Source organism: Bos grunniens, chromosome 26, assembly GCF_055505025.1.
Source record: "Bos grunniens cultivar Pamir isolate PY7600 chromosome 26, Bosgru_T2T1.0, whole genome shotgun sequence".
In the NCBI taxonomy this organism is placed as follows: domain Eukaryota; kingdom Metazoa; phylum Chordata; class Mammalia; order Artiodactyla; family Bovidae; genus Bos; species Bos grunniens.
This window is the reverse complement of record NC_141190.1, coordinates 26,270,533-26,285,344: the sequence shown is the minus strand read 5'-3', so window position 1 is coordinate 26,285,344 and position 14,812 is coordinate 26,270,533. Positions and strand designations below refer to the sequence as shown.

General features: G+C 37.6%; 1 long non-coding RNA gene across 6 annotated transcripts in view; it reads right to left on the bottom strand.

The window, feature by feature from the left end:
• LOC147344290 (uncharacterized) overlaps positions 1 to 14,812 on the bottom strand; it is a 611,360-nt gene that overhangs the window by 455,839 nt on the left and 140,709 nt on the right. The window lies entirely within an intron of this gene.

Here is a 14,812-nt window from a genome sequence, read left to right as displayed (position 1 = left end):
AGATATGAAAACAACCCAAGTGGCTACCAACAGATGATTGGCCTCAGAAGATGTGTATGTGTGTGTGTGTATACACATATAGGGGTGTGTGTGTGTGTGTATACATACACATGCATACACACTCTATATACATATATATGCATATATACACACACACCAGAATATTATTCAGCCATAAAAATCTAAATATTGCCATTTTCAGTAATATGGATGGACCTTAATAATGAGAGAAGTAAGTCAGAGAAGGACAAATACAGTATGATATCACTTATATGTGGAATCTAAAAAATAATGCAAACTAATTAATATATAAAATAGAAAAAGACTCACAGACATAGAAAATGAACTTCTTGTTACCAAAGGGGAAAGAGAGGGAGGGAAAAATTAAAAGGATGAGATGAACAGATATGAACTACTGCTAGAAAAGTAACAAGATTTACCATATAGCACAAGGAATTATATTCAATATACAATTGAATATAATCTGAAAAATATGTACATACCTGAATCACTTTGTTGTATACCTGAAACTAACATAATATTGTAAATTAAATATACATAATAACAATACAAAATTTCAGAAAGGGACATTTCTAAGTAAAATATAGTAAAAGAAATCTAGAGAAGAGGTCCCACAGTTGAAGGTGGTAGAGAAAAGTTCAGAGACTTGGATGATGTGACTAGGCAAGCAAAAAAGATTTGGGGAAGTAGAGTCCAAGAAAAGTCCTTTTGTAAAATTAGAGGCAAATTAAATAAAATTTGGTTTGACTGTCAACCCCCTGTATCTATTTCAGGTTTTTCCTGTATCTTTATCCCTTTAATACGATGCCTAAATCTGAATGCACTCCTGTCTCAAATTTGAAAATAGCATCTCCCTCCCTCCTACATATCACCCTCCCAAAGCTACCTACTACATGAAGAGCGTTGACAATCTCAGGAGTTAAGAACTGTCACTAAATGTGCTTGCACCAAGTTCTGAAAGGATGAAAGTCAACCTAATGTTTAACTCTTTCAAATGGTTTTGAGAAGAATCTAGGAGTCTTCTTTTAAAAGGAGAAATGAGGAAATGTCACAAACACATGTATATGTATACTATGTTGTATGAGCTAATGCTTCTTCTATGATATCTAATTATATTGATCCCCATTAATCCAGAATAATTTCCTTCCTACCCTTCTAGATATTCTCTGGCATATACTTATTACAGGAAAAAAATGAACATAGTCAATGATGAAAGTAAACAGAGGTTCAGATAACCTAAAGCAGATACTACAGTGGTTGAGTGAATTTATATACAGATGCTTCATTTTACATGACCTAAATAATGAAAAGCTCCTTGTCATATTTTTTTAACTTTTTAATATTTATTAAAAATTAGTTCAAGTTTTGCTTAAAGGGTATCCTCTTTGCCTATGATTAATGGGAGGCATTGCATGTCATGCAATCATAGTCTCAGTCAATTTATTGTTAATTTATTGGGTGTTTGCTGAATTTTTGCTTAGCTTTAGGTTCTTTTAAGAATAAATCTTATTAAGACCATCATGTCTGATAAGAGTAAAAGCAGTGAGAGTACTGAAGGAGCTTATAAGAAAAGCCTAACATTACAAACAAATGAAAGTATAGAAATTTTAAAGACTGAGATGACACATGAGGCACAAGCATATGGAATGAAGAATCTGATCAGAGCTTCGTATTTGATCCAGGATTGAGTGTGTCCATCATCAGCTTTACAAGAAGCTGTCAGTCACCTAGCACACATGACTGGCACTCTGCCTCTCTCTGTATGAGAATTTCCCCAGGATATCTATTGAAGAGTAATACACCGTCACACTGTATATTTAATTTTTAGGAGTATTAAAATAAATACTTTGGGGATCCCTTCTTAAAAGAAAGATAAAACAAAGTTTGAACTATATTTGGTACAAATGTGATTGTTGAGAAAATAAATCAGAATAATACCAATCAACTTTTTCAAAGTTGACATTTCACTGGGAGTATTCCTTAAAGCTGTTAATATTTTCATTAATCTACTGTCTCCTGCATGCATAATAATTTTCTCTACTTTGGCTGCATTTCCAATACCTCTTCTTGTATGGTCATTATTTTATAATATCATTTCTCCAGGAAGAATAGAGAGATAATTTACTCTTTCCTTTATCATGATTGATCAAACTACATTTCTACTATCATTGATAGACTTAAAAAGGTGTTTTCAGATTTAAAACCCATGTCCACTTTTACAATTACTATCAAGCTTCTTTCATATATGACCTATGAGATTTTAGGTCACTTCAAATTTTCTTACGAGTGACTAATATTAAATAATCTTTAAAATGATCACTCTAATCAATTTGTCAGTGACATCTGGTTGTCATAATGTATTATACATTTTATCTTAACTTTTCATCAATAATTGTTTAAAATTAGCAAGACATGTAAGCTTTTTTCAAATGTATTTTTATGTTTCACTCTTTATTAACTGAACAATCAAACACTTCAAGAGCTTATTCATTCATTTAATTATTCTGAAAACTTCTTTTTTAATCTTTATAAGGTGCACACAAAAGCAATGCAAATGCATTCAAAATTGTCATTACATAGTATTGAACCACATAATTGCATAACCAAATGATCCTCTTGCTATGTACATTGATTTACTGATGAACATATGTGGAAATTCCGTAAAGATGCATGTGTTTTTTTCAGACATATCCCCCATGTTGCTAGTGATGTCATGTGCCCCTCTTCTTAAACCACCAGAATTCTCTTCAAGACAAGATATATCAGATATACTTAGTCAAGGTCTTATATGTTGGGATGCATAAAACTTGTGAATATATATAAATATACTTAGCTTTCATACTATTCATGTTCTAATAGACACAAAATTTTGATTTTTTATTTCATGTGACTCCAATAAAAGTAACAAGTAAGATGTATTTATAATTGCATATTGTCTACATTTTTTGAGTTTATGTTTCATAAATGAGAACATTTGAAAGATGAATTTATCACTTATACTTTAAAATGCATAAAGATCAGAAGAATGTTCCACAGACTAGTTTCTGACCTGTGTATTTCAAATCCTGATTCTCTTTTACTATAAATGTGTTTCCACAGCCAAATAGCAAAAGCACTGTTACATTACTATATGGCCTCTGGCTGTCCACAGTCATTTCACAAGAATAGAGTTATTGGCATAGCAGAGGGTAGGGCTATTCCTAGACTAGAATGACCAGCAAAGAGATAGTTAAAGACAGGTAACTGCAACCCTCATAGATGTATCCCACTAAAATAAAACTAAACATACCTTCATTTCAACTTTCCTAGCTTAATTAGATCCCCCAAAGTCTCATTCTCATTTGGTCATTCCAAACTAACTGGTGAGAGAAGAAAGTGGATATGAGAGAAGGGAATCAGAGTGGAGAAATACAGTGGTCTTCACCTAACAGTTCAAGTATCTTATGTTTATAAATTTTATAAAAGAAGTAAATGATCTTGTAACTATGTGGTCAGTACTCTTCTGAGGGTCTTGGAAGGGGTCCATGCCATTCAAGGACTCTAATGCTTAAGTTTCATAGCTTCATGAGAAATTTAACCTTGCTTATTATTCTCAGTCAAAATACTGAAAACAGATACCCAATATTATCAGGCCCAGAGCATGTGTTTCCTGGCAGTGGCCTTGGGAAAGACAGTTCATTTTCACATTGTGGCCATAGGACCTAGAACCAAGATAGTCCCTCCCAATCCAAGCTTGCCTCCTGAGTTCACTTCACTGTTAATAACATAATCATCCTAGGTCCTCAATTTAGACACACCCAGAAACCCACAAAAGTTGCATTTGTGTGTTTTCTATATCTTTACACATTCATTCTCAAAGTCTGTAAGTATGGTAGCTACTAAGGAGTCCTTTTAGGCAAAGAACTTTAAGAAGGAAACTAATTTATTGAACACAGGCCTTATGTGGAGATGTCCTATGGGATTCAACAGTGTACTCTACTCTGGTCACCAGAACTGTATGCTCCAGAGGTGCCCCCGCTGTGAGTTGTATGGGAGCTTCTGATGTGGCAGGACTGACTAACGTGGTCATACTGGCTGGCTGGGCTAGCCCCCAGTCCAGCTGGCTGCCAGACTCTGCCTCAAGTGGTGGCTGCTAGCCCATTGGTGGACAAGATCCAGTCCTGGCACAACTGACTGCACAGGGTGTTCATGGCTGGTACTGGCCCACTGGTAGATGAGTAAGCTCTCGGCACTAATAGGCTAAAGGAAGGTTTCCAAAAGAGTGACCCTGTGATAAATGGGTCCCCCAAAATGGCTGCCACCAGCCATCTGTGTCCCTAGGGGGAGTCCCAATCTCCTCTTGTCTCTCTGAGAGGCTCTCCAAGTTAAGCCAATGGCTCTGACTTGGGCCTCTTTCAAAGTATTGCCTCTACTTTGGAACTTGGAGCATCTGGGGTTTTGTGTATGCCACTTGCTTACTTAGTTGCTCACTCGTGTCCAACTCTTTGCAACCCCATGGGCTGTAGCTCTCCAGGCAAGATACTGGAGTGGGTAGCCATTTGCTTCTCCAGGGGATCTTCCTGATCTGGGATCAAACCCAGGTCTCTTGCATTTCAGGTGGATTCTTTACTTCCTGAGCCACCAGGGAGACCTTTAAGGTGGGTAATACCTTAATACCCTTAAGGCAGGATATTTCACTTAAGAGCTATTTCCCACAGCCTTTTGCCTCCCCTAATGCAAGTCCTATGCTGTGCTGTGCTGGGTTGAGTCACTCAGTCATGTCCTATTCTTTGCGACCCCATGGACTCTAGCCTGCCAGGCTCCTCTGTCCATGGGGAGTCTCCAGGCAAGAATGCTGTATTTCCATGCCTTCATCAACGCAAGTACTACTGGTCTTCAAAGCCAGTCTTCCCAATGTGGGACCCCTAGGTCTAGGCAACCATGTGGTGCTCAGACCCTTGTTCCATGTAGAGACTTCTGCAATGTGATCATCCTCTCCCTTGTCAGTCAAGGGAGAGTATGCCCAAGTATGTGGGTCCTATTTATTCTGTCTCCACCCCTCCTACCAGTGTCCCCATGGTTCCTTCTTTATGCCTTTAGTTGTGGAAAATATTTTCTGCTAGTCTTAGGTCATTTTCATAGACAGTTGCTCTGAAAATTGTTATGATTTTCCTGTGCCTGTGGAAGGAGGTCTTCCTACTTTGCTATTTTGGCCACACTCTCTAGTTCTTAGTATACTTGAACTTATCAGCAAAGGCATTGTTACCTTTAAGATACCAGCCTACTTGTAACAGGATAACTTCAGTGTACAATCTTAGAAGTACATGAAGTACCCTATTTTACAGTCCTAAGTTATAACTGCAAGAAGTTTGCCTCCTAACTATACTTAGTGACACCTATCCACAACACTGTAGTTCTATTTTACTAGCTTTTCTAATCCCCATGGAGAAAAATGTAATCACTAGACATATCATTACAAATCAGAAACTTGTTCCCACTCCAAAAGTCATAGTGGGGAAGAACAATAAAGCGAAAACAGCAGAGATAAATTCACACATTTAAAAATGTCACAAACGTCTGAAATTCTCTCCAAGTCCTATACAACTATGCTACCTCAATAACGAGAATTACTTATGATGAGATAGTTCTCTAGTGAAAGAGGCATTGATTGTTATTATTATGAGAAACATGTTAATAGATTCTCTGATTGCTAATCGGACCCCCATTCCTTAGGAAATTTTTAACATTTAAGAAATAGTCTTTATTGCTCGAAATCCTGGATTGGGAAATGCTATTTAAAATAGCTAATAAAATCAGGCTGCCTCTGTAAAAGCAGAAATTTATGAGTTCAATATTTTAAAATTTATCTCCAGGAGAAAAATATATCTGAAATCAGTGATTCAATTCTTGGCTTAGAAGCTGTTACTGAAGCCAGGAAAGAATGGGAGACTGTTAACATAGGTGCTTAGGGAAGCAAATACACAGCTGGTATACTATATTGTTAGATCAATTAAGGAAAGGTTGGCATATACTTACAAGTCTGTTTCAGATAAATTTCTATTTACTTAATATAAGTATATTTCTCTCTGATTGTTGACTAAGAAACACAAAGACCTTGGTTTGTTTGAACAGAAAAAGACACCTGAAATTGTACCATTGATTTATAAACTTAAGATTAAAAATTTCATCAAAGGTCTCTTAAAATGTTTATGAAGTAAACTATATATTCATTTACATTTTTCATCTATATTCATCTTTAGAAGTTGATTTTACTAACCAAAACCTTGGTAATAATTAAATTTCTGTAACATCAGTATCCAGCTCTCATTATCTCAAACAGATGCAAAAAAGTCTGTGTAGTCTCTTAATAAAATTGAAAGTATGTTGAAAGGCATTTTCCTCTTCTATAAATACAGTTTATAAATACAACTTCATTGGCTAAAAGATGGAAGCTCAATCTGCTCTGGCACATTGTAATCTAGATATTGGGACCAGCTCAAGTGGAGAGTCAGTTGGTCTATTTAGGTGACATAGTCACCCTCAGTCACAGGCTCATAAAGTGGGAAATTGCCGCATTTCCCCAACCAGCCCATCCTCCAACCCACCACCTCAAATAGAGAAGCAAGAAGTATATGCTGCCAGTACTCAGATTTTTTTCCCTGTCTTGCCTACCACATAAGCCATTCCTCTTCTGGGCAGAGATGAGTGAGTCATTGAAAAGGGGATAGAAGTAAGATTTCAATATTTCCTATAGAAGTAGAGTTACAACTTCATGAACAAAAGTGGAATAATGAGGAAAGGGGCTCCAAATATATCTGGGGCTTCCCTAGTGGTCAGCAGTAAAGAATCTGTCTGCCAATGTAGGAAATCGGAATTCAATCCCTGGTCAGGAAGATCCTCTAGAGAAGGAAACGGCAACCCACCCATTCTTGCCTGGAATTCTTGCCTGGAAAATCCCATGGACAGAGGAATCTGGCGGGCTACAGTCCATGGGGTCACAAAGAGCTGGACATGACTGAGAACACACATGTACACACACAAATATATCTATCTAAGATTTGTTTCTGAAAATCTTATCTGACTCTAAAATAAATATCTGTGGAAAACCGATTTTACATTAAAACTGATAGTGGGGGAGGGAGGAATTTTATATATAATCTCTGAAATGGGGTTTCATGAATATTTTATGAATATTTATTTTGGAAATCATCTTTCATATAAAATCATTGAGTTTGCTTTCCCGTGAAAATTCAGAGTGGACAGCAAATAACAGAGTCTTATTTTATTCAATATAAACTTTCATGGAACATCTACTATGCAAAAAAAAAAGGAGATACTGTTATTTGCAGAAAATATTCAATGATTCAAGATTGAGCAAAATATCTCCTGCATTTTTCTAAATGTTTCCAGTTATAGTCTATTTAGTCTTGGGAGTCTGGAAAGGGGTCATTTAATGTTATGTAGCAACAAAGACAATATTAGTGTTGATATTTGGTATTCACGAATATTCACAAATCCCCATTTCAGAGATTATGTATAAAACTCCTCTCCCACTATCAGTTTCAGTGTAAAATCAGTTTTCCACAGATATTTATTTTAGATATTTGTATGCGTGTGTGTGAGGGCTCAGTCATGTCCAGCTCTTTGCGACTCCGTGGACTTTTGCCCTCCAGGTTCCTGATAACTCCTGGTGAGCCAGAGGAACCAAGTTATTGACTCTTACTGATGACGGACTGGCACGCTATGCCAGTGGAAGATGAAGTACCAGTAAATCAACTATATAAACGCTTTGAGGATACCAATAAGTGAAAGAATTGTGAACAGCACTGACTTAATTCCAAGGCCCTTGCTTTGGAAATCTTCAATTTGAAAAATGACAGGCAATGGAAGTCAAAAGGCATCTGTGATGGTTTTAAAGTGACCCTTATCTCCCACAGCAAGAGGATAGACTGGGCTAAAATTCACGCCAGGATTTTATTGTAAAGGTATCAGATCTGCAAAGGTTATTAAACATACAAATTTAACAGGCCTTATATTAAAGTTAGAGATCTAATAGGAGGGCACAGTACCTGAGATCTGAATTCAGAACATTTGGGTGACAAGCCTGAGAATCTTGAATTATAGACTTCTCTGAAAACAGGAGGCTTGCAGAAGCAGCTTTTATTTCCGTGCCAGAGAAAATTGGTCTTACTTTGCTTAGAAGGCTTGCAAAAGACCACACCTGAAGCATCTTACTTTCAAGATGATACATATTCTACTCTGCTGCTGCTACTCAAGATATTCATTCAGGCCAATAATTATGGACAAGTTTCCAACATAACCTGAATAGGACATTATAATCTCTACTTGGAATGGGAATAGTTTGCTCCCCCAAATAACTGAAGAACTAGGCTCATGTATATAAGAAGGAACTAGAGGGACAGGTGTGGGAGTGGGTCACAAGGATGAAGAGGGAAGACTATTCCAGGGCAGCATTCTTTCATGATTCAGGATTTAATGTCACAGCAACAACATCTGGAATCAATCCAAACATGCTTTTGCTGTTGAGTGGGGTGATGGTTTGTACGATAGATAGGACGGAGACATTGCACCAGCCTTGGCAGAGTATTAAGAGTGGGTCAGAAAGCACAGGGAGTAGGGTGGGAATATTAGAATGGATTACCTGAGAAGAGAAAAACACTTTGCAAGATTCTCTAGAAGACCCTACAAACATCATTTTTCATTAAAGCATATGGGAAACTTGGTGGGTGTATTAGCATTCTCCAGAGGCTCAGAATCACTAGGATGGATAGAAAGAGAAATAGAAAGATGGAGACAGAGACGAGAGAGACAGAGGAGATTTATTGTAGGAATTGGTTCTTCTGGTTACTGAGGTCAAGAAGTCCCACAGTCTGCAGTTCCAACAGGAGAATGAGGGAAGCTAGTGGTGTAATTCAATCCAAATCCAGAGCTTTGAGAACAACAGCAGCTGTTGATTAAGTTCTAGAATTCAAAGGCTCAAAAACTAAAAATTCAAGGGCAGGTAAAATGTGCCCACCTCAAGAAGAAAGAAAGAAGTGGCCTTTTTGTTTTATTCAGGATTTTGAAAACAGACTAGGGTATTGGATAAATGGTACATATATGCAATGGGATATTACTTAGACATTAAAAAGAATGAAATAATGCCATTTGCAGCAATATGGATAGACCTAGAAAGTCTCATACTGAGTGAAATAAGTCAGGCAGAGAGGAAAAATATCACATGACATATGATATGTGGGATCTAAAAAGAAATGATACAGATGAACTCACTTAAAAAAACAGAAACAGATTCACAGTATGAGCTTATGGTTGCCAGGGGGGAAGGATGGTGGGCAGGGATAGTTAGGGAATTTGGGGTTAACATGTACACACTGCTATATTTATAATGGATAACCAGTAAGGACCTACTGCATAGCACATGGAACTCTGCTCAATGTTATGTGGCAGCCTAGATGGGAGGGGAGTTTGGAAAAGAATGGATACATATATATGTTTGCCTGAATCCCTTTGTTGTTCACCTGAATCTATCACAACATTGTTTGTTAACCAGTTATACCCCAATACAAAATAAAAAGTAAAAAAAAACAGACTAGCAATGCTGCAGATGTTAGTAAGGGCAGATCTCGTTACTCAGCCTACTGAAGTCACATGCTAATCTCTTTCAGAAATACCCTCACAGACACACTCGAAAATAAAGTTTTACTACCTATGCAGGCATCTCTTTGCCCAGTCACACTGATGCATAAAATTAACCATCAAATTGGGAGAACACAGGCATTCATGATGGAAGACCTCAATCATCTACGCACCTAGAGTGTGTAAGATTTTAATGCAGGGTGAAGAAGGTAGTCTATTTGTTTCTCTTGGAGGCACAACAGAACAAATTCTATCTACAATTCCAACATGACTGCCATAGTGATATAATTGATTCATTCTTAAATTAGCTAAATTTGGACCAAATTACTGATGGTGGTAGTTTTAGAGACTTCTCAAGCTGAAAGAAATCAATCAGATTCTGGGGCAAAGAATAACAGCAGAATGTTTGGAAAGACTCATTTGGCAATGATATATTTTGAATGGGTAGATCTTAGAGGAAGGAAGATTATAAACTTGGCTTTTGGAATAGTCGAGGTTTGAGGCATCCAGATCTTGAATTAGAAGTGAAAGTGTGAAAAATAGGAAAAAAAAAAGTTTTTTCAAATCATACATTGATTTCAAATATACTAGTTTCCAAAGTACAGTAACTATGTTTAAGTCATGATGCAAGGTAATAAGGCATTCCAAGTGGTGCTCCTGATTTCATTCAGATAAATATATTTGTAACTATAGGTGACTGCTTATATTGAGATGTAGCTGTTTTTAAAGTATTTAATGAAGCATTATTCCTCAATGTGCAATGTCACCATTCAAATTATATTTAGAGGTAATGCATTATCACTTCTATCCTCAATTCTCCAGTTCCCTTGTATTCATCTTCCAGTCTGGAGTACAACATATAGTTGACTTAAATACCAAGACCTGAAGATTTGGGATACTTTTAGAAAGTGGAAATTTATGAAGCATTTTTATCTCTGTGCTTATGATAGCATATCAAGCAATGTTAAAGGCCACCTTTCAAATTAGTTTTAAAATAAGGAAGCAACAAATAAGTGGACAAATATTAGCCCCAGGTTCTGGAGTTTCTGAACTGCTCCAACTCTTTTAGTGTAATTAATCTTGGATTCAGATTATGAATGTTTTATGAAGGGAAATGAATTGACCAACTGATAAAGGTCAAGATAAGGAAGCAAAGTTTTGTAGAAATGGTTGATCGCGTGTTTATCCATACCTTAATACCATAAAGGGATTTCCTCCCTTAGATCATTCAGTGATTCATTTTGCCATGGTGTGAAATCTATAGTAATTGCCATTGGCTTACTTTAGATCTGAAAGTCCCTTTAACCCCAGTGTCACCCCCCGCTTCGTCATCTGCCCTGGTGAAGAAGACTTAATGCAGGAGGTCTGAGACTGCTCTTCTCAGAAGCACTTGCTTGTCATGCTGGCCCTTGGCTGGATCTGAGAACTTAGCTCTTGGAATATTCCAAGTCAAAAGGTCACTAAGAAGAGTGGATCACTACACCTGACTGTTTTTGGAAACAATATGGTTTATGACAAATACTTGCTTTATTTCAGAGCCTGGAATTTTGGTATACGTTAAGCAGTGCTTATGTGATCAGCCCCAGTAAAAACCTTGAGTGCTCATTCTCTAATGGGTTTTAAGGGCAGAAACATCACACACACACATACACTGTTGGTAAAGAATGTGCTTTTGTGACCCTTCATAGACGGACTGGAGTATAAGGAAGCCCACACAGGGACCCCTGCAAACTCTGCCTGTGTCTTCCCCCTTTATGATACAGCTATATATCCTGACTACTACTATACTGCTGTAATAAATCTTAGGTATGAGTACACCAACATGCTGAGTCTAAGAGTTCTTTTCAACTAGCCTCCATACTTGAGGATCATCCTGTCTTAGAGACCTCCATCACAGCCGCATTCTTCTCATAGATTTAATGAGTCTGGGCCGCAGCATCCCATCACTTGTTAAAGAAAGAAACAGCACTTTTTGTATCCAGCTGAAGATCAGCTTTTTTTTTTCTGCAAGTGGAAAGACAGATACCTCTTAAAGAAAAAGAAGCTAACTTTAGCTAAAAGGACAGGATTTATTTTTCTACCTATTTAGGTTGTAAAACACTATCGTTATTTGCACACAAGTGTTTAATTGCTTTGGTAATCTTCCTTGGCAATCTGTGGCCACAGTATCTGGAATTCATTATAGGCTGTGAAGTTTCATTTGTTTTAAATGTGCTGCTTTTTGATTTCCCCAATTGGATGAGTGCCCTCTTGTTGTTCTGTTATGGGAAAGGGTAAATAAAAACGCCAACCAACCTTTCCCAAACCATCCATCATGCTTTACTACCTGTGTCATAATTCTTTCTTATTTTCAGTACTGCTGAATGGTACTCAATTCCCTGCCCAGAAAAACCTACATTTCTCTCCTTCCCTGAATGGCACGACTAGAGATGCTGTAAGCTTTTCCCAGGTCACCCTTGGGGTGGCATTAGAGCAAGCTTTTCCAACAAGTGTAGGTATAATTGGCAATCAAGCAGAGCATGAATATACTAAGTTGCCTATTAAGTATGAAACAACTTTACCTTCCTCTCTCCACTGCCTACCAAATCGCAATCAATTTATTTACCAAGGACACTGAAAACTGGGAATTCCCTCCAGAGCTCTCAGCAGCAACCAACCAAAAATAGACATCCTCTAACTCTCCTGCACATTGCTACTTGTGATTATTCCAATCTGTTTAACAGAAGCTTGGAACATTGTCTAAACAAAAGGTCGCTCTATATTATTGTCACATATCTATGGACATTAGAATCTTTTACTAAATTTTAAGACACACCTCTCAGGCTACACTCCCATGACATTCTGCTTTTGTAAATCTAAGGAGGCAACCCAGGGGTGCATCTTTTTTTTTAACAAGTTTCCCCAACATATGATGAGAATTTAAGGAAATCTTAACTGTAATTTAGGAAAATGTCAGAAAGAGCAACATTCAATGTATTTCTCTCTCTAATACATGATTATCTTAGAGAGGTGAAGAGGAGAGGCAATAAGCAAACTCAGAAGTTATGGCTTTTCAGCTCAAGAACTTTCAAAAATGTGCAGCAGGAAGACACAGGAGAGAAATGAACTGAACTTTGGAAATCATCTCTTCCCTTTTCCTCCCATTCTTCTGTGAATCTGTATAGGTTTTCATCATCTCAGAGCCTCTAAACAGAACAGTTGCTTTTTTCTTCTAAACATCACAGATAAATAGTTTGGTGGTTTGGTTGTAAGAGACAGCTGAGTCCTCTAAGGACTGCCTAAGAAACAAAGAAGGGGAACAAAGAAGTTAAACCTATTTGCCCTCGTGGCTTTTATTATTAAGGAGAATAAGTGATGCACACAACTGTTATGTAATTATAACACATAGAAACAGATCAGACTAATCCATCCTGGGCCACACATGGTTTGATTTTTTTTTTTTTTAATAAAATACTTCAGCTAAATTGATTTGAGATCCTTAAGACAACAACTTTTAGGAGTTGGTGGTCATTTTTTAAAACAGAAGAAATCTACTCTTTTCATTCTTCCAGTTGGTTGCCTGATGCATCAAGACAGCTGCCCAGGATACACCTCATTTAATTGTAATTGTTATTTATAAGTTTATGAAATGTGGAGCCAACACTTAGAGTCTTGTTTGCTCCAAACATCTCTTGGACACTTAGTAACTTTCCTTTACTTACATGCTTTTTGCTTATTTTCTTTTTGTCCTCATGCCCTAGTGGCTCTCCTCTCTTTCACTCTTGAGTTCTCTCTCAGTCTCTCTCACATCTTTTTTCTTCTTTCCCCACCATCTCTCCTTCTGACTTTGCATAAAATAATACAATAATGTAAAGGGCTGCCTCAATCATTTGGCCTAACTACAGTAGACCCAGTTGAGAGATCTGCTGCATACCATCTGTGATATTGTGATTTATAATAAGAAATATATATTTGGTTTAATTCCTTAACTTGGGATATCTGATTTTCTTTAACAATAATCTTTTGATGTTCAGACTATTGGCCTTTGGTCACAAAACTTCTATATAACCTGGCTCCTCCCCTCACTGCCTCAGAGCAGTTCTCTCTGGGTTACTTGAGATGTTATCTCCTGAGCTTGAAGTCCTCAAATTTCCCACTGAATAAAACATAACCCTCAAATTTTAGGTTGAGATTGTTTTTTAAGCCCACACCACTTAAATGTGCCCTAACTTGCCCAGCTGTTCTCTGAGCATAGCGCACTTTGCTGAAGTCTGGATACTCAGAATTTTCCTGGTGCTCCGGTCTAATATCTGAATCTTCAGAACAAAGCACAACTGTTTCCAGGATCTGTCTTTCTCTCCTACCTGTGGTCCTGCAGCATTGCAAGCCTTCATGGAGAAAACCAGAACATTTTCCCACAGAACCTCATACAAGAAGAACTGTCCCCAAATTGCTTCAATGGAATACATTTTGATAAAGAAAATATCAGAAACCTCTCACACTGGTCTTTCAATTCCACAAATAGGTCACGCTTGTTAAACATAAGAAATCTGAGCTTGATGTTTCCTGGGGCTTCCATAGGTGACTTCTTCACTGTATTCTGCTGCTGCTGCTGCTGCTAAGTCGCTTCAGTCGTGTCTGACTCTGTGCGACCCCATAGACGGCAGCCCACCAGGCTCCCCCGTCCCTGGGATTCTCCAGGCAAGAACACTGGAGTGGGTTGCCATTTCCTTCTCCAATGCGTGAAAGTGAAGTCGCTCAGTCATGTCCAACTCTTCGTGACCCCATGGACTGCAGCCTACCAGGCTCCTCTGCCCATGGGATTTTCCAGGCAAGAGTACCGGAGTGGGTTGCCATTGCCTAGTCTCGCTCAAATGTTGCCTCCTCAAGGAAATGTTCCTCTGTGTCTTACAAGCTGTGGGGTTTAGAAAGCAACTTCATGTCTCTGGGCTTCTGTTTCCTCCTCTAGGAGAGAAAGCTAAAACACTACCTCCTTCAGTGAGTTTTTCTGGGCATTAAATGATTTAAAATATAATACTCTTAGAACAGTAACTTCCCATAGTCAACTCTATCATTACCACTATTATTATTGTTATTATTTGAACACTTGCTTTCCTTCCTCACAGTCATTCTAACAAATTTACCTATTTTCTTCAAAGCATTATTATAATATTAT